Source organism: Rhinolophus sinicus, chromosome 3 (genome assembly GCF_057876585.1).
Source record: "Rhinolophus sinicus isolate RSI-liver-muscle chromosome 3, RSI-T2T, whole genome shotgun sequence".
NCBI lineage: Eukaryota > Metazoa > Chordata > Mammalia > Chiroptera > Rhinolophidae > Rhinolophus > Rhinolophus sinicus.
The window spans coordinates 44,397,886-44,417,448 of NC_142503.1; the positions used below are offsets into that span (position 1 = coordinate 44,397,886).

Genomic DNA, 19,563 nt, shown 5'->3' on the forward strand with positions numbered 1-19,563 from the left:
TAACTAAATATATAGTTATATATAGTCATGGGATATGGAGTACAATATAGGGAGATAGTTGATGATACTGTAACAGCTATATAAGATGTCAGAGGGGTAGTAGCTTGGGGGGTGGGTTATCACTTTATGAGCATTTTATGTGTCTAACTATTAAGTTGCTCTGTACACTTGAAACTAATAAAATAAATAAACAATTTTTTAAAAAAACACTAGGAAAAATATGTGAGTGATTTTCTTTTGAATTTTGAAATGGGAATGGCCTTCCAGATTAAGACACAAATCTAAAAGCCATAAAAAGGACAGATAAATGTAACTACATTTAAAAGAACTTCATGGCAAAATTATCTTAACAAAGTCAAAAGATAAATGACAAACTATGAAAAAGTGGTTGCAACTTATATTACAAAGGGGCAGTTCCTCTAATATTTAAAAAGCTTCTAGGAAGCAATAAGAAAACAACCAACAAGCAAAGAGAAAATGGATAAATGATATAGAGGTTCAGAAAACATGAAATACAAACACTTAAAAATGAAAAGATATTCAATATCAGTAAGAGGAATGCACATTATAGCTGCACTGAGATGCATTTATTTACCATATCAGGTTGACAAAAAAAATCCAAATGTTGAAAAAGACATTCTGTTCATAACATCTATCAAAAATAACAAAAAGCATATAAATGCATATACACCTTGTCCCAGTAATCCAGCGTTGCAGAATTTATTTTACAGATATATCTGTACCTGTGAAAATGTCGTATTCGATATTATTTTTGCAATATTATAATGGCAAAAGCTACTCAAGTGTTACTATAACTGGCTAAATAAGCAATAGTCTAGCCATTCAAAGAATACTATGAAGCTTAAAAAATGAGAAAGCTATATATTGATACTAAAATATTTCCAGAATACATTAGAAAGAATAAGTTACAAAACAGTGTAAAAGTATAACTTTGTAGTAAAAGTTAAATATGAATATGTATTCATATTTGTTTATTTTATATAAAGATACAATGGAAGGCTACATTAAAAATGAAAAACAGGTTATGTTGGTGGGGGATGGCTATTGAGTTGGCATAGGGCTAGAGGAATAATTTATTGTTAATTTTAAAATATTTTTTTAAAGATTTTTCAACTAAATGAATTTATTACCAACTCAAAAGCTTAAATTTAATTATCCTTTCTCATTTCATTGGTATGAATTTATAGATTACTTAGGTGGAAATTATGTTTACCCTAATTAGCCTCTCTATGCATAACAAAGTATTCTTTTCCATTCCATTCAAGTTTTCTTTCACATCTACTTAGATTTTCAAATTTTTCTTTTCATCAATTTTAAACAATTCTTAGTACATTTATTACTAAGTACTTTATGATTATTGTTTGCATGGAGCAATTTCTTAGTCTCTGTGGGCTGCTATAAGAGAATACCACAGACTGGGTAGCGTATACACAACAGAAACTTATTTCTCACAACTCTGGAGGCTGGGAAATCCAAGATCAAGGCTCCAGAAGATTCAATGTCTGGTGAGAGCTTCCTGATTCACAGACAGCCATCTTTTCACAGTATCCTCATATGGTGGAAGGAATGAGGGATCCCTCTAGGGTCTCTTTTATAAGGACACTAACCCTATCATGAGGACTCCACCCTCATGACCTAAGAACCTCAAAATACCATTACATTGGGGATTATGTTTCAATATATGAATTTTGAAGGGACATATGAGGCCACACAATTAAGTTCACGAACTTGTTGCAATGAGGTTACTAACCTTTTTTTTTATATTAGAGAGATTATTCATTATGAATTTGTACCAACTGGACAAACAGTTAACCAAGTTTACTATTTGGAAGTGCTAAAAAGGCTGTGTGAAAAAATTAGATGAAAACAACCTGAACTTTTCACTAACAATTCATGCTCTTGCATCACGACAATGCACCAGCTCACACTGCACTGTCTGTGAGGGAGTATTTATCCAGCAAACAAATAACTATATTGGAACACCCTCCCTATTCACCTGATCTGGCCTCCAATGACTTCTTTCTTTACCTGAAGATAAAGGAAATATTGAAAAGAAGACATTTTGATGACATTCAAGACATCAAGGGTAATACAACAACAGCTCTGATGGCCATTCCAGAAAAAGAGTTCCAAAATTGCTTTGAAGGGAGGACTAGGCACTGGCACTGGTGCGTAGCTTCCCAAGGGGAAGACTTTGACCAGAGTGATATTCAGCAATGAGGTATATAGTAGTTTTTATACCATGTTTCTCCAAAAATAAGACCTAGCCGGACAATCAGCTCTAATGCGTCTTTTGGAGCAAAAATTAATATAAGACCTGGTCTCATTTTACTATAAGACCGGGTCTTATCTAACATAATGTAATATAAGACTGGGTCTTATATTAATTTTTGCTCCAAAAGATGCATTAGAGCTGATTGTCTGGCTAGGTCTTATTTTCAGGGAAACATGGTAGGATGAGTTCACAAACTTAATTGTCTGACCTCGTACACGTTCACTTTAAAACAGAGATTGTAAATTTTGTCATATTAATTTTATACTCAGACATTTTATGAATTCTGTTATATTTTGTATAATAATTTTACAGTTGAACTTTTTTGAATTTATTTCTCGTGTTTAGTTGTATCAGTTTGGGTCTCTGGAATAGTGAGCATTAGATGACAGTAAGAAGGGTGGATTTCCTTGCTTTGTTCATGATTTTAATGGGGAATATTGCTTATGTTTCATTTTAAAAGGTCTCTGTAATGAGATTTTAGAGCAAAAGAAAATGATACTTTGGAGATATATGATCAGGATATGATGGACCAGGTACTGATGAGCTACATCCATGGTCCAACTTCAGCTCGCTGCCTATTTTTACAAATAACATTTTATTAGAACACAGTCATATCCCTTTCTTATATATTATCCATGACTGCTTTCACTGAAAATATTTACTATGTGGTTCTTTACAAAAAATTTTGCCATCCCCTGTGCTAGACTATCCTTTAGTACCAATTCTAAAATATTTGACGCTTAACATAACAAAAGTTTATTTTTCTTGCTTAAAGTACCTATACAATATATGTTGGCGGGGGCATGTGTTCCAATATCCACTCAAGTACCTAAGTTGATGGACTCTTACAATCTTGTAGCCATACTGTCCAGAACACATACGCTTCAAGTGACACATTACTTCCACTCATGTCCCACTATCCAGAATTCGTCACATAGTACTATATTTGGAGGTATAAGGATTAGAAAATGGCAAAAACTCTTATCTTTGCTCTTGGGAGTTCATAGTTTAATAAGGAAAAATGAGGGAAGAGACAAATAAACAACTAAAATCCAAGGAGTTTCCATCAAGAGGAGCAAAGTTCCAAAAGGAGGCAAAAGCAAGAAGGATGTGGTCATATCTGTTTCAGAATACAGCAAAAGCTTTGAGCAGGAGTGGCACTCAAGACCTTTTAAATGGAGATATAGGTGGGGATAAGGAATGTTTAAAGGGAAGGGGCATTGTGAATAAGAGGTCAGAGGCCAAAGTACTAGAGGTACTTTGGAAATAGTACAGGAATAGTAAAATGTCTAGATTGTTTGAAATAACCTGTTTCCCCAAAAATAAGACCTAGCTGGACAATCAGCTCTAATGCATCTTTTGGAGCAAAAATTAATATAAGACCTAGTATTATATTGCATTGTATTATATTATATTATGTTATATTATATTAAGACCGGGTCTCATATTATAGTAAAATAAGACCGGGTCTTATATTAATTTTTGCTCCAAAAGATGCATTAGAGCTGATTGTCCAGCTAGGTCTTATTTTCGGGGGAACACGGTATATGTTATATTTAGGAGAAGAGCAGGCGATATGGCTGGAATGACAAGCTGGGCCATATTGAGAGGATCTTAAATGTATTGGGTATAAAGTCTTTTGCCAAATATAACTCTTCAATCTCAGTGGTGGCTGTGCTCACCATTATAGCCTCAGCACTTAGAATAGTGGTTGACACACGCAGGTTTCAATAAACATTTATTAAGTGAATAGAAGAACAGATGAACCCTTTCCTAGTTTTCTTCTTTATTATTTTAGAATTTGCTGATAATGCACAATAAAGAAAATGTATCAGTGAAGAGTGATAATGTTGCTGACTCTTTGATCATATAAAGAACATCTTCAATATATAATCTGGGCATACTGGCATTCTGCAAATAAATAGAGCTGAAAGTAATCATTTTGTCCATCTCCCTACTTTCTACCAAGTTTCATCCAATAGTTTCACAGTCCTCCCCGCAAATGCCTCCATTCCCTCAACTCTCTGCTCCATTTCCGCAAACAGACAAGATCTCATCCCATTACTCCTAGTGACTTCCTACTAGGTACTCTGAAATTAGGTTCTTCACCTTAAAGTAACTTTTTCTAAAAGGAAATTCTAAATCAAGAAAGAATCACTTTATATAAATGAAAAAACAAAACATCTCTTTCTTATAGCATAGACCAAAATAAATGTCAGATGGATTAAGCGTAAACTGCTTTAAAAATTCAAACATAGAAAAAATGGAATCAGATACATATCAAACTTCTGAAGAGAGGATGATTTTGTAAGCTTAGCAATAGAAGATATTTTTAAATGGAAAGGATATTTTAGGCTTACTACTAAATCCTAAATGCCTGCAAATGAATAAAAAAACAAATATATTAAAAGAAGTCACAGACTAAAGAAATTATTTGTAACAGATAAAATATACAAATGGGGAATATCTTTAAAGTAAAAAAGAGTTTAAACAAATTATTAAGAAATATCAAGATCTCTGAATGGACAAAGGAAAGACAATTCATGATAAGAAAAAAAAAACATAGAAAGATGGTCAGTCTCACTAGTAATAAAATCCAAATGAAAAATAAATTAAGATACCACTTTACTGGAAAAAAATTATCAAAATAAAAATTACATAAAATCCAACACTGCAGAGATACAATAAGTAATATTTGCACTTTCATCTACAGCTGCAATATTCATAGTAATTGGTGCAGCTCTTTAGGAAAGCAATTTGGCAATATGTATTAAGAAGCATAAAAATGTAGTTACTTTTTGATCCAGTAATTTCACTTCTGGGAACCTGTCCTAGGAAACGAATCCAAAATATGGAAAAAGGTTTATTTACCAAGATGTTCATCAGAGAATTATTTGTAATTATGAAAAAATAAAAACTATCCAAATGTCCAAAAAGGGGATAGTTAAGTGAACTACAATGCATCATTTGAGGGATTTTATGTGGCCATTAATAATACAGTCAAAAAGAAACTATTCCATAATTAGTAGAAATATTCAAAATATCATGTATATTAACATACACAACTAACAAGAGTTGCCATTTAAATGGTCAAATTATGGTATTTTTAACCCTCCCTAGACTTCCAAGAAAGACCTTTGGTTATGACAGTTTCCCACCTTAAATGTCCAAATGATCAAGTCCATTCTTAGTAAGGACATGGTCGAGAACTTCAGATTACATGTCGTTGTGTCACTCTTGGGTTGTTTTAAAGCACAATCCATGCTGTCCGTTGAAGCAGAAACCCTCCCTCTCCTCTACCATATAAGACATTCTCTTATCTCTGGGCTGTGGATTCATGTGAGGAAAGCTAAGAGCTAGTGAGTCTTTCTGTTCAACTCGGATCCTCACCTGGCCTCAAAGCAAGGTGATGGAGAGGCAATTAGGATAGGAAAAGAACTGAAGGGTCTCTTACCACTATGATGAGCTTCTCATGACAGCCCTTCTGCAGAGGAAATGTCTGCTCCTCAGATTATCCTACGTTTTAGGAATGTATCTGAGACATGTCACCTTTGTCGTCAATTATGCACTACACTGTACAAAGACTAAGGCAACTTAGACTACCCTTGACCTTCTCTAAGTAAGAGTACATCCTAGATAGCATGCCCATGGTATAGTTCTATTGCTATACAATCATTTTTTACATGAACTAAAATAATTTAACTAAGTTTAATAAAGTGCATATCTCGGGCCTAGCCCTGAGTGCTCAACATGTATTAACTCACTGAATGTTCATAACAGCCCTATATATCATCCTTATTTTACAGATTGGAAAACTGAGGTACATAGAGGTTAAATGACTTACCAAAGTAACTCAGCTGGTAAGTGATAAAATCAAAAATACAACCCAGGCAGAATGGTCCCACAGTCTATAGGTTTAGGAGGCTGGTGTTTGATAGTTTGAGGGTGTGTATGACCTAGAAGGAGGAGTCTTCAAAGGTATCAAGTACATGATATTCTGAAACACAACTGCCACTAAAATGGTTTCCAAGTCTGCTTAATATTAACTTGAAGTTTGGGTATATACTTAGCTTTAGAAGCAGATGGTTCACTCTGTCATCAAATATTTACCTACCATGTATCCCTGAAAATAAGACTTAGGTGGACAATCAGCTCTAATGCATCTTTTGGAGCAAAAATTAATATAAGACCCGGTCTTATTTTACTATAACATAAGACCGGGTATAATATAATATAATATAATATAATATAATATAATATAATATAATATAATATAATATAATACTGGGTCTTATATTAATTTTTGCTCCAAAAGATGCATTAGGGCTTATGTTTAGGGGATGTTATCCTGAAAAGTCATGCTAGAGCTTATTTTCTGGTTAGGACTTATTTTCGGAGAAACAGTACATATGTGTGTGAGATGCTGCCCTGGGCAGAGGAGGCCCATCCCAACAGCAGAGCAGGACGTTGGCCTGGGAAGAACTGATAGGGAGCGTAATCACTGACCAGATTGCAGCCCTGGCCCGCCAGCTCTGTCCCTTCCTGCTACTGACCTACGCCATCCCCACTTTGTCAGGAATTGAAGGCACCTTTCTCTTCATCGCTGGACCAAGAGATGTTTCCTCTGAGTTTCTTTCTTTCTTTCTTTTTTTTTTTTAATCCCTATTACTGTAAATTCTAATCCAAGAGAAAGATGACTTGTCATGCTACCACAATTGTCATTCAAACTCAATACTAAAAGCTTTGGCTTGCATATTACCAGACAAGAAACATAAATTATGTCTCCACTCTCTTTAAAATAATGCACGAGGCTCTGTGGAGAAACATCAAAGGAGAAGGAATTCAAGGAATGAAACCATAAATTCTTGAGCCTAATTTTTAACAAAAGTTCCAATATTTATGTATTCAAACAACTATTGTTTCCTTTAGAGAAGACACCCAGAAAGCTACAAACATTCTCATAATGATGCCATTGTTCAAAGATGACCAAGAAATACTTCAGGAATTTTCTTCAGAATGTGAAACATTTTCTTATGAACAACCACAAAGGTGATGATAAATCACTTTGGGCAAGTTATTAAACATCCTTGTGCCTAAGTTTCCTCGGAGTAAAATGGTGATATATTATTATCCACCTCATTGTTTTTTTGTGAGGGCTTAGTGAGAAAACCTAAAAATAGTACTTAACACAGTGCTTGGTACCTAGTGGGTGTTCAGTAAATGTTATTAGTAGCATAATAATAATTATTACAATTCCTGGAGGATGTGTGACTTTTTTTTTTTTTTTTTAGTACTGAAAGGCATTTGAAAATAAGTCTTAAATCAGACAAGTGATACAACTGGGTAACACAGTTTTATGTCAGCAGCAAGAGGAGACTACAAAGCAAGAAATATATTTTATTCTTATAGTCTGTGAACTGGAAAATTTTTCAAAGGAATCTCAAAAATATGCTAAATAATAGCAACATACTTAAAATAAGCACTATCTTCCTAACATGACTACTTTGACAGAAAAAAATCGACTTCTTGCAATGGAAGCTTCATGAAGATGTGTGGCTTCACCACCAGTCACTGTTTTCAGAGTCATGCCTGGTTCAATCTAATGGGAGTTGACAAACATGAAGATGACATGTGCAAATTGAAATAATACAAACAAGCACCTGTGTGCTTATCCTTTATAATTCTAATTTTATCTCCTCCATGTGTTGTTTGTCTCTCTCTGAGCCTTGAGAAGAAGGGAAAGGGGATTTTCTTAGAAGGTCCATGTGTCTGTCTTACTCATGTTTATGTCATTACACTTTTTAAATGGGGAACCTAAATTGTTAGTGAGGCATAAAACAAGGATAGAGTTTCTTTTTCCTACATTTCAACTTGCTACTGGTGGCACAAAGTTCAACACTTCAATTCTACTTTAATTCTAGAAGCATTTATGGAGTGTCTGTTATGTGTGGGGTCTTGTCCTTTAAATATAATTCATATCATCAAGGAGCTATCTAACGGGACAGACAAGATTTTAAACCCATGTGAAATAGATAAATCATGATACCAGGCAGCTTATGGGTTATTACCTAAATCTTAGAAACAGATAAGTGTTTTAGGTTATCAATAGAAGATTGGCCTAATAAATGGTCTGGGAGAATATCATTAAAAAAGTGGGATTTGAGGAGGTTTAAATTCAATTTCCTGTTTACAATGGGGAACAGTTATCCATTCCAATGGACACCTGTTATTAAGTGCCCATTGTTTGCCAAGAAGGTCTTGATGCAAAAATGAAAAAAGCACCTTCCCTAACCTGAAGGAAACTTATAGTACAGCTACATAGAAAACTACACAAGAATAACTACACTCAAGAATAAAATGTGAAGTTTGCTATGAGGTGGAAGAGTGTCAGAATGTAAAAGAAAAGAAATTATATATTTATGTGTCATAGGTAAAAGTTCAAAAAGATAGATGTCAAATGGTTAACTGAGGAACATTCACTTTTTACTCTGCACATTGTGAATTGTTTGACTATTATGTGGGTAATTTTCACAAGGTACTATAGGACGTACTTTGGAAAAAAAGTTCTGATTTGGGGATACAGAGAGGTTCCATGGGGAGATGACTTTCAAGTGTTGTCCTGGAGGATGGCTGAGATTATAACAACAATGGTCAGCACTTACTGAATATATTTCTGTGCTTGGTTTTTCCATTACCAATTATTTGGGGAGTTCAATGGTGTAGACAAAAGTGCAGTTGGGCTAACAGTGATTAAATACCAACTGAGTAGGCAGCAAGGGTGGTTTGCTATGAATAAAATATATTGCATTTGAATGTAAGTCCACACATTAGCTTATTTACAGAGAACAGCTACTGGTCAGCAATGTGCCTCTGGCTCTTGAGTCAATGTTGAAGGAACTAGTGCAAATTGTTAGTACAATCGAGTCATGATTTGAGGCATGAAATGGACATGAAGTTCAAGGTTTTGTCTTTGTACCTGAAGTGTCCTCTCCATGCAAGATAAGGGTGCTCACAGTAATTTTGAGGTGAGAGATAAAATGAAAACATTTCTTCATGACATTGATCTTGGGTATATTAGTGATATATGCAGCATCTTAAATAGGTTGAGCCCGTTACTTTAGGGTAAGACTTTCACAGTTTTTGATGCTATGTATAAAATATCCAAATTTCTTAAGACCAAATTGTGACCAAGTCAATCTCTAGGCGTGACTTTTTCACCATTTCATGATTTTCTTTACCTAGCAGAGGAAGAAATCTCTAAGTATATCATTTAGCATTTTTTCAACACTCTCACCCAAATTCTAACATGGAACATGGAAAAATACAGAGGTCAATACTAACAAAGAGTGAGTTTGGAACCATTCACCCTCATCTTCCAAGTTGAGTCTTTCACAGCATTCAAATGTCTTACTTTTGAGTGTGATAGACTTATTGACTCAACATACGATGGAAACCTCAAGTAGTCTTCAGTAAGAAAGTGCTTACTCTAAATACCAAGAACTTCCTGCCATTTCTAAGGATAATTCCGCATTAAGATGTTGTAACTGAGTACAAAGAAAAGGTAAACGATAAGGCACCTGGATATGGAATCTGGCCTAAAGCTCAACCTGATATTGGGATACGGCTATTGTTATTCTTACTAATTTTAAGATATATTTTATTTTTTAAATGTCATGATTAATTTTGTTATTTGTTTGGCATCGGTAAGCTATTTCTTAAGTGGTTTCTAGACATCAAACTTTTAAAAAACTGTGCTTTATAGAATGCTGTCTTACTAAGGTTTATTCCTCTGCTTCAAATTATACCATCCTTATACTTTCAGTTTGTAACTTCAGAATTGCTTTGTCAGTGGCTTCCTCAGCATTAACCAGGTCTTAGTGGGAACTCTGTCTTTCCCTGAGTACACACTGCCAAGCAAAGGTAATATCACTAGAACATTAAAATCAATAATCCCGAAACATCAGGGATTTTCTCTACTTAAAAAACCATGACTTTCCTAGTTATTATATTTTTTTCCCTTGAAATCCAGAGTCTATTAGAAGTTCCTTATCAATAGAGAAACCCAAATTTAGGATGGAGGATGCAGTGAGAAAGAACATTGAGTACCTAATCCCCTTGAAAATGATGGTCCATATGAGAAACCCAGAAGTTTGTGGGCACAGAAGCCCTGTCTTTGGTGCTCACCTGCCCTCAGCTGTTCCACACAAGGACACACAGATTCTCAGTCTCCATACCCTGGTTTCCCAAAAGCCTGTCTTTGGTGGTAGGAAGCTTAGGAAACTCTATTTCAAAAAAGAAAAAGAAAAAATCTATGTCTTGGCTTGGTGGGTATATTGCTAGGTGTGTGAGTAAGGAAGATTCTGAGGCAGATGTGAAGTAACCAGTGGGCACTGATTACATTTTTCCTTCTGAGCCTGGCAACTTATTTCCCAAGTGTATTGAACCATAAGCTTGAAGAATCTTTGAACTGAAAGAGATATGAGGGATCTTCTTCATTTTACAGATGAGGAAACTAAGGACAAAACAGGTTATCTCACTAACTCAGAGTCAAACTAGAGTTTGTTTCTGGGTCCAAGTAAGACAATTGATCTCCTAACTTGCAGGTCACAACACTGTTTCAGCTCTTGTTTTCACTTTGTTGTTTCCTTAGAAGACAGAGACATCTCACTACCTACCCACCACCACTTCCCAAATCTTATAATTAGCTTCATTGAGGAATTGCCTTACATTAGAGAGATACAGAACACATTAGCAAGGAGTTTATGGGTCTCTCTCTCTAGAGAGTTTAAAGAATGAGAAGGAGGTGTCTATTGAGGGAACATTTTAAATGCCCTCTTTCCTGGAGACAAAGGCACAGAACAGCAGTATTCTGAAATTTCTTTCATGTCCCATGATCCTTTTATTCTATTCTTCCTATGAGAAAAAAATGAAGTATTGGGAAACCTCCTAGAAGGTCGACATCAAAATGAGAATCTCACTTTAGACAATGTGCAGAACTAATCTTTGATTTAATCCTACTAAGCCGTGTACCCAGTGTCTTTGGGTTAGTTTGAGTCTAATATAGACAGAGGTTAAACAAATTAGAGTACATGCTGACAATGAGAGCAGGGTTTTCAGAGTTATTTGAAGAATTGTGTCTACCTTGCCAGCTCAAGGCTGGCAGCAAGTAAGTAAACTTAGATTAACCCTAGATTAATCCAAAGACAAAAGAACCTTCAGCCAAGAGACTAAGATAGGGCTGGGAGGGAGGGGGGAAAATATGCTATGTCCTAATCACTAGGAAAGAACAGGCTGTCCAAGCCAATTCTGTTCTGATCTATAATGAGATCAATTGCATCTGGAGCTCTTTGGGCACTGGCGGCAGGCACAGGGACAGCAGTGTAACCCTGAGGACGGATTACCTCACTGCAGAGAGCAGCCAAGGCTACCATCCTCCCTTTCTGACCCTCCCCACTCTCCCAGCCTGCCCTCCCTCTCTTCAGCCTCCACTGAATTGTCAGTTGCCCAGTGAAGCATAGCTAGCCTGTGTAGTATCAATGTCGATATATTGAAGCAACAGTACCTTTTCCAATCAGCCAATTAAATGTCTACCTGTTGAAAACCATCTTAAACTTTAAATGAATAGAAGAAATTTGCCAGCTGTTTTCAAATAGCCTGTCCTCTTTTTTCCCCCAAAGACTCTTGATTGGCACTACCTCTATAGAGCATCTTTAGAGAGAATTTTAAATCATCTCTCTAACCCCCTTCAACATTGAATGTACCCACATAAATGTGGGAATATGGCTTATCATTCAATTGCATGGCCACAGAAGACATAAGTTATTATAGCTTAAGTTTAGGTCATTAGTCTCCTCCCCAAAGGAAAAGCTAAGGGCATTTTTGTTGCTGTTCTTTCCTCCTCTTTCACTTATTTCCTTCCTCAGGCAGCAAAGGCAAGCAAAATGGATAAATCGTTATGATCCACTTCAATTAGTGATCACACAAGAGTGGAACTGGTCTGCAAGGGGAGTCAGAGAAAGAACACAGATAAGACCCGAGTCTGATAGTGACTAGGAAAACAGAACTTCCCTATTAGCAGAGGAAAAACTGTGGGGGGAGACAGGCTTACACTGGCTTATTTTTTTTAAATGGCACTGAAGGCCTCTTGGGCTTCAGATAACTCTTACAAAATATTTTGATGAATTGAGTGCAAAAAGTGAATGAAACATATGGATTAAATTTTCATTAAAATACAGATGGGTTATTATTATTATTATTATTATTATTATTATTATTAAATTAAGTAAAATGTCTGGCAAAGTAGATTTGGTTTTGGCCAAGCCTAGAACATTTGAAAAATAGTTTTGAAATATTCAGTGAACTGAACACAAAGCTAGGTTGACCCATCTCTGGAGTTTGGAAAAATGAAATTTGGCTCATCAAGGTTTGATTCAGTGTCAAATATATTCGTGGGGAAATATGTTTCTGAAACACCAAAATTGCCTACGTGCCTTGGGAGTGAAGTGGAAATGCCCAATAGTTATTGAGTAACTCAGCCTGCCCAGCACCATAAAAGGAAGCAATCCATTGACCTGAGAAGAAGGTGAGCTGCTCCCCTCCTCCCCAACCAGGATATTAAGAACTGAACCAAAGCCAGTGGATTCTGTGTGAGTAACTATGCTGTCTAGCCTAGAAAATTAGCACAAAGAGCAAATGAATAGGAAATGCTCATTTGAGAGAAAGGTCATCACTGTAGCTGGATGGCTGACAGGGGCTTTTATTATCTGCACTGACCAGAAGAATTTAGAAAAGCAAAGGACAATAAGGGTATTGACAAAAGGTGAGGTCATATTGTTTGGAATTTTTTTCCAGGCATTAAGAACTTCATTTCAATTATTTGAAAAAAAAAAAAAATCCCAAAGGAATGCATGGAAATTTTTGGCACTCTAACACCAGTCCATTTGAATATCTTTCCATCAACCCATGGGTTACTGGAAAATATTTTTTAAATCCATGTATCAGCAACCCATCTGAACGTGACTATACATGAAATTTCAAATTTAGCAATCTTTTATTCCTGCACATGGCCATTGTGAAACTCCTTTCTACCAACGATAGAACGTCAACTTTCTGCCAGTATTTGGGGGAATGGGGTCATGCAGAGAGTCAAGATTTCTGGGCAACTAAGCGTTCTAAGTATCAAGCCCCAACATCAAACCACTGGAGGTTTGTATTTAAACCACTTGGAATAGAATAGAAATATTTGTCAATCTATGATCCACTCCATTGTATTGTTAAATAAATGACCATATTGTATTGCACAAACACTCTAAAGGTGGTTGAGGTGAATAGAGCTATTTGCTTTAATACTTTTACTTTCTCTGTATGGTGCATGAGTGAGGAAAACAGAACCACTCTAGATATTTAAAGCACAAAGTGATTTAATGTAGGGATTTAGCAGCTTATGCAACTATTGGAAAGGCTGAGTGGTATGAAGATCAAGGATACCACTGCTAGCACTTAATAATCAGGAAGTGAAGGTTTTGTAGGAGACCCCTACCCATGACCTTAGCTAACTGTGGTATAAGGGTGGGTGATTCTCAGAGGGTTATCTGGAAATTCTTGGAAAACCCATGTACATGGCCCGCTGATGTCCATATGCCTGCCCACAGCTGAAGCCAGAAAATGGCCTCTCCTTTTCCACCGTCTGCATCATACGCAAGAACCTGTCACTGGTAAAAGCAAAACCGGAACCCTCCTAGGAAAAGGAAATGTAGTTTCCAGATTTCCAGTGCCTGCATAAAGGAGAGAGTTTAGAAGGGAGAAAATGATGCTGAGTATAGCAGATATGATTGGCACTTATGGTTTCCCTGCTTGTTTGCCTGTTGCACGCTACCACTTACTTAGTGGGTTTGTCTTAGTCGTCCCACTTCACTCCTTTCCGTATTTTATTTTTGTGGCACTTAACATGGTAATGGCTAGAAAATCTGATACTTAATTTATTAAGAATAAACAGTCCTGAGTGAGGACATTGAGACCTTTATTATAAAAAACAGTGTAGTTGAGTGGTAGATGCTGGACCACATGTATGAAGCCCAGCTTCATACATTGTACTAGCTGTGTTATATTAATATTTTGGACCATGGGTTTTCTACCTGAAAAATGGGAATAACAACTACCATGCCTACCTTTCCCAAAGATATTGCCAGTATCAAATGATTTATACACCTGAAAGTACTTCACAAACTATAGAGTACTATAAACTTTAATTCATTCTCTCACTCATTCATTCAACATATTTATTTAGTGCTTATTTAGTCTAAGGCACAGAATGAGATGTTTCAGGAGCATAATATAAACAGTCTCTCTGACCCAGGAATTTAACACTCAGTCAAAGAATAAAATATATTAATAAAAAACAAAATACAAAATAGAAAGTCATAAGGGCCATAAGGAAGTACAAAGGAGGAAAATTTAGTCTAGGAAGGGGCTATTATTTCCAACTGGAGAAATTAGGATGTTTTTTTTTTTTTGACCCAGATCTCTCATCTGCTTTCTTATTCTTCTATGTGATTCCTGGATTTTCGTTTCTTATACTATCTCATATGTATATCTTAATGCCGTCAATTATCCATCTAATTCCTTTTTCTCATTCCCTTTGTAATTGTTTCAGTTCAGTCTTATCACTATTTGCCTGCACCACTACAATACCTTCCTCATTAATCTATCTACCCCAAGCCTATTCTCATCATGCTGCTCACCCCATCCCACCCTACCCAACCCACTACTCTCATATAAGGTCCATCTGTCCTCTGCACTGCTCTCAGAATAATCTATCTATAGCACATCTAGCCATACAGCTGCGTACAAGCCCTTCAAAAAACAACCTCTAATTTCAGGATGAAGTTGAAATGCTGTTGCCTCCCACACAAAGCTCTCCATGGTCTGGCCCCAGTTTCTCTCTCTAACCTGATCTGCATGAGATGCGCCTTCATGAATGAACATCATGACTCCTACTTATAATATTCAAGACACCTTTTTCCCCCTTCCTGGTTCATGACAGTATTAAGAGTGATATAGTTGTGGTCCTTAAAATGACAGATTAGAATTGGGAAGTTGGGGGCCTGAGGAGCAAAAGAGCAGGCTGGAGAGAATAAAAGGGGCCATTTTGCAATAACAGAGAAGGAAGAAAGGTAGTACCTACAGTTATAACACCTGGCGTCTGTGATACTGGATGTGAGAGTCAGGACTCAAGCTGATTGTCAGGTATGAAAAGATTCATCAGGGAGGGGCACTCAATGCTGTTGCCACACAGACAAGATTCTTTCTTCTATGTGGAGGCCAGAAGTCAGGAACTCCCTCAGTGCTTTTATAGAAGAATCCATTTAGAGAGGAAGCCTTCCCTGACTATATGAAGCACCACTTTACATATTGTTCTCCAAATGTTTTCTCATGGAATGTGTTTTTGCAATTATTACAATGATTATCTAATATTTACGTAGCACTTAATAGTTTCCCAAATACTGCCATAAATGTGTCATTTGAGGATCAAATGCTGGGCCTTCCAAATGAAAGGACAGAGTTTTCAAAGGGAGCCCAGGCTACTTGCTAGGCTAATGAACATAGTTATCATGTGCCATAGTTTTATGGAGCCTTTAAACTCTATTAACTGTTGGCAAAACTAACGTGTCTAAATTGGGTATTACTTAAAGTTAACAGGGCAATATGGTAGAGTCTCAAAAATACGAAATGAATGAATAATCACAAACCTTTGTGCTAGAAACTCAGATCATCTCTTTAGGAAAATCAACTAGTAGAGTAAGGAAAATTAAAGAGAGTAGGTAGTGTGAGAAGACACAAAGGCTGATCTTAACTGCTAACTTGCCTCTACTTACTCTCTTTAAGTGTTAGACTGGTCTGAATGTGCTCCTGCGTCTAAGGGGGAAGGTAGGGAAGAGATGTGCAGGGAGAGAGAAAAAGATCCTTTTATCTTACAATTAATGGATTAGGTAAACTTTTCTGAACTATTTTTTTTTATATTTAAAGGCCCACAAGTTTAATCTTGTGTTACTAAACTAATGATTAGTTCGTGTCAAGAATATTAAAATTATCTTTTACACAAATCCTTTCTCCTTCTTGACTCAAACATCAAAAGTGTGTCAATGTCAACTTAAAGAAACTGAGCTAAAGAAAATGTGTTTTAGACCCCAAATTGAAACTTGAAAGGGTATGAAATTCTAAACATAAACAATACTTCTCAATCACTTCACAGATCATTATCCCTTCCTTTTTCCTCCCTTCTGAAGTTCTCTTCTGAAATAACTAGATCTTTGTGTTCTGCAGCCTCTGAAGTTTCTGACAGAATCAGTAAGGCTTGATTCAAACCACAGGACAAGTACCCTGCTGGGGCAGTGAAAACCCAGTGTTTTCATCTGGTCACCTAGTCTTACAGCAGTGGAGTCCCCAGTTTTCTTAACATCCTTTAGAACCAGGAGGACTGCTTTATTTACATCTCAATCGTATGGATGAGGGGAGAATACTTCATGACTTTAGGCTTTTTCATGGAAAACTAGGGCTGTCAGAGCTCTTTCATGCTAGTGATGGCTCTCTAACTAGAGAAAGGGTGAAAAAGAACATTTGTGAAGTACTCCACGGTTGCTTTTCATAATTTTTGTATTTTTTTTCTGTGACTACTGCAACAAATTACCACAAAGTTGGCTTAAAACAATACACGTTTACTCTCTTTCAGTTCTAAAAGTCAGAAGTCTGCGTTTCATTGAGTCAAAATCAAGGTATTGGCAGGGCCACACCTCCTCTGGAGGCTCTGGAGGAGAACCTGTTTCCTTGACTTTTCCATCTTCTCGAGGTATATCTATCTCTTGCCCTCCTTGGCTCAGGGCCCCTTCATCATCGTCAAAGCCAGTCATGTGGCATCCTGCTTCAGTGGTCACATTGCTTTTTCTGTGTCAAACGTTGCTCTGCCTCCATCCTACAAGGACATTGTATTGGGTCCCCCCAGATAACCCAGGATAACTTCTCCATCTCAAGGTCCTTAACTTAATCACATTGGCAAAGTCCTTTTGCCATATAAAGTGGCATTCGCAGTTTCCTAGGATCAGGACCGGGATATCTTTTGGGGGCCATTATTCAACCTACCACTGTTTTTCTTCTAATATCCACAACTACACCATCACACAGACCTGTTATCTCTATTCTACAGACACAGCTACTAAGACAAAGACAGAGTAAGTGATGTATCATGGTTTTCAGTAATAAGTAGCAGAACAGAAGTTCCAATCCAATTCTCCTGGGTTTATGGAAGGAAAGAAGGAAAAGAGACACAAAGAAACACTGATGACAACTTTGTTCAAATCTTTCCCCTCAAAGTCCCATCAGCTTCACCCTCTATAGCAGGGGTAGCCCAATTGTTTCCCTCTATATCTGCCTACCACTGGCAGAAAAAAATTATTTCCAGATGAGGGACTGGAAAGAAATGGTCACTGACAATTGGCTGGGACTCCATATTTTATCTAAACCCCTCTTATGACTTTTCTCACCTTCCAAGTTATATTATAAGAGAAAATTTTAGTCTTTTCTATGTACCAGTCACTGTTTTATGTATTTTCACATGTGTCAATTCATTTCACCCTCACAACATCCCTATGCTGTAGGGCTATCATTATTCTTATTTTTTCACTTCACAGCTGAGAAAATTGAACCACATCGTGGTTTACTAATTTGGTCATTTTTCACAGAACAGGATTCAAGCCCAGGTATCTTTAACCACTAGGTACTGCACTATACGACTTATAATCTAATGTTTTGTATATATCTCAACTTCCTTGTACTTTGTAAGTTCTATAAGATGACTTATTCTGATTCCCCCTTTTCCCCATATAACTGAGTATAGCCTTTAGGTGCTAAATAAATGAATGAATACTGATTGTGATTACATTTACCTTTCCCCTTGGGAGGAATGCAGAATCCCAGGCCCCACCATAGACCTGCTGAATTAGCATATGCATTTTAATAAGTTTCCCACATCATTCATATGTGCATTAAAGTTTGAAAAGCATACTTTAAAGCACATGGTTAGACATAACAAACTTATTCCACTATATCCACGTGGTTCTCTCACCTATTTGGACATCTGAATGCCTTGGCTCTAACCTCTTCAAATCTAAGATTCCATGATTTGGCCAGTTCCACAAAAGGTATTCCTTTTGTAAGAACTTGTTTCTATGTGAGAAGAGCAGTGTTACTCAAGGGAAGCATTAGTAGTACTTTTTTTTCCTTCAAAGCAAGCATATAAGAATCTCCCCTGTCCCCAAACACACAAACAGACGTGGCTTCAGTAGGCTGCACTGCAGGTAAGCTGGAGAAAGCAGTAGCCAGGGGGAGCAAGGACCCATAGCCTCTCCCGGTACAGAGAAGCAAGCCGCTCATCACTGTGACATAAAATAAAGCCCCTAACGTAGCTTATATGTGTCAACCATCAAGAGCGTTTCATAACAACACATTTCGTCTTCTCAAATTCACCTCGACCCTGTGGCACTTGGCTGTGGAACCCTGTGAATAAAAGAGGTGTATCCGAGGCGATGCCTTCTAGAGACCCTAAAGGGAAGTTTGTGATCCCAAGAGCGAAGCATCTTGTTCTAAACTAAGAGTTGGTATCACCAAAAGAATAAAAAGAAGGAAGTACTCACTCAGCATGAAAGGAGATCAGACCACTCTCTGCAGATCCCCGGCCTTAAAATTGGAAATCAGCCTGATTCCTAAAGTAAGAAAGGAAGATTGAACTGTAAAAAAACCAACTTTCAGACGTTCTATCTGACTTCTCCTTCAGAACAGCATAGACCTAAATTAGGGCTTGATTGTACTAGGCTTTTTGTTTTAATATTTTCATCCCCATCTACATAAAAAATATTAGTGGATTACTATAATTAACATGGTACCCTCAATCTATAAACACAGAGGATGCTGATACCACACTCCTGGCAGGAAGTGCATGTTTGAGCATTTAGACCCCAAACTCCGGATTTAAACATTGCCTGATTCCAAATGCATTTAACCGAGGAATTTTGCTTCAGACAAAGATAGAATAACAGAGACTGAATTTACACTCTTTCCTGAAACAACCAAAAACAAGACAAAATATATGCAACAATGGCTTTCAAGACATAGGACACGAGGCAACAAAGGACAGTGATCTCCGAGAAACATTAAACGAATTAAGTGTGCCCTAATCACCAGCTTACTTCCTGTACCCAGTCTGCAGTACAGGGAGA

At 36.8% G+C, this 19,563-nt stretch overlaps 2 long non-coding RNA genes across 3 annotated transcripts in view; one reads left to right on the forward strand and one right to left on the reverse strand.

Annotated features, from left to right (window-relative positions):
• The window catches only part of LOC141570698 (uncharacterized), a 444,094-nt gene that overhangs the window by 228,344 nt on the left and 196,187 nt on the right, over positions 1-19,563 (reverse strand). For both annotated transcript variants that reach the window (XR_012495109.2, XR_012495106.2), the window contains one exon: positions 18,982-19,050. This is a non-coding gene — a long non-coding RNA (uncharacterized LOC141570698). The remainder of the gene's footprint in view (positions 1-18,981; positions 19,051-19,563) is intronic.
• LOC148758481 (uncharacterized) overlaps positions 12,857-19,563 on the forward strand; it is a 46,285-nt gene continuing 39,578 nt past the window's right edge. The window contains exon 1 of the long non-coding RNA XR_016020627.1: positions 12,857-12,942. This is a non-coding gene — a long non-coding RNA (uncharacterized LOC148758481). The remainder of the gene's footprint in view (positions 12,943-19,563) is intronic.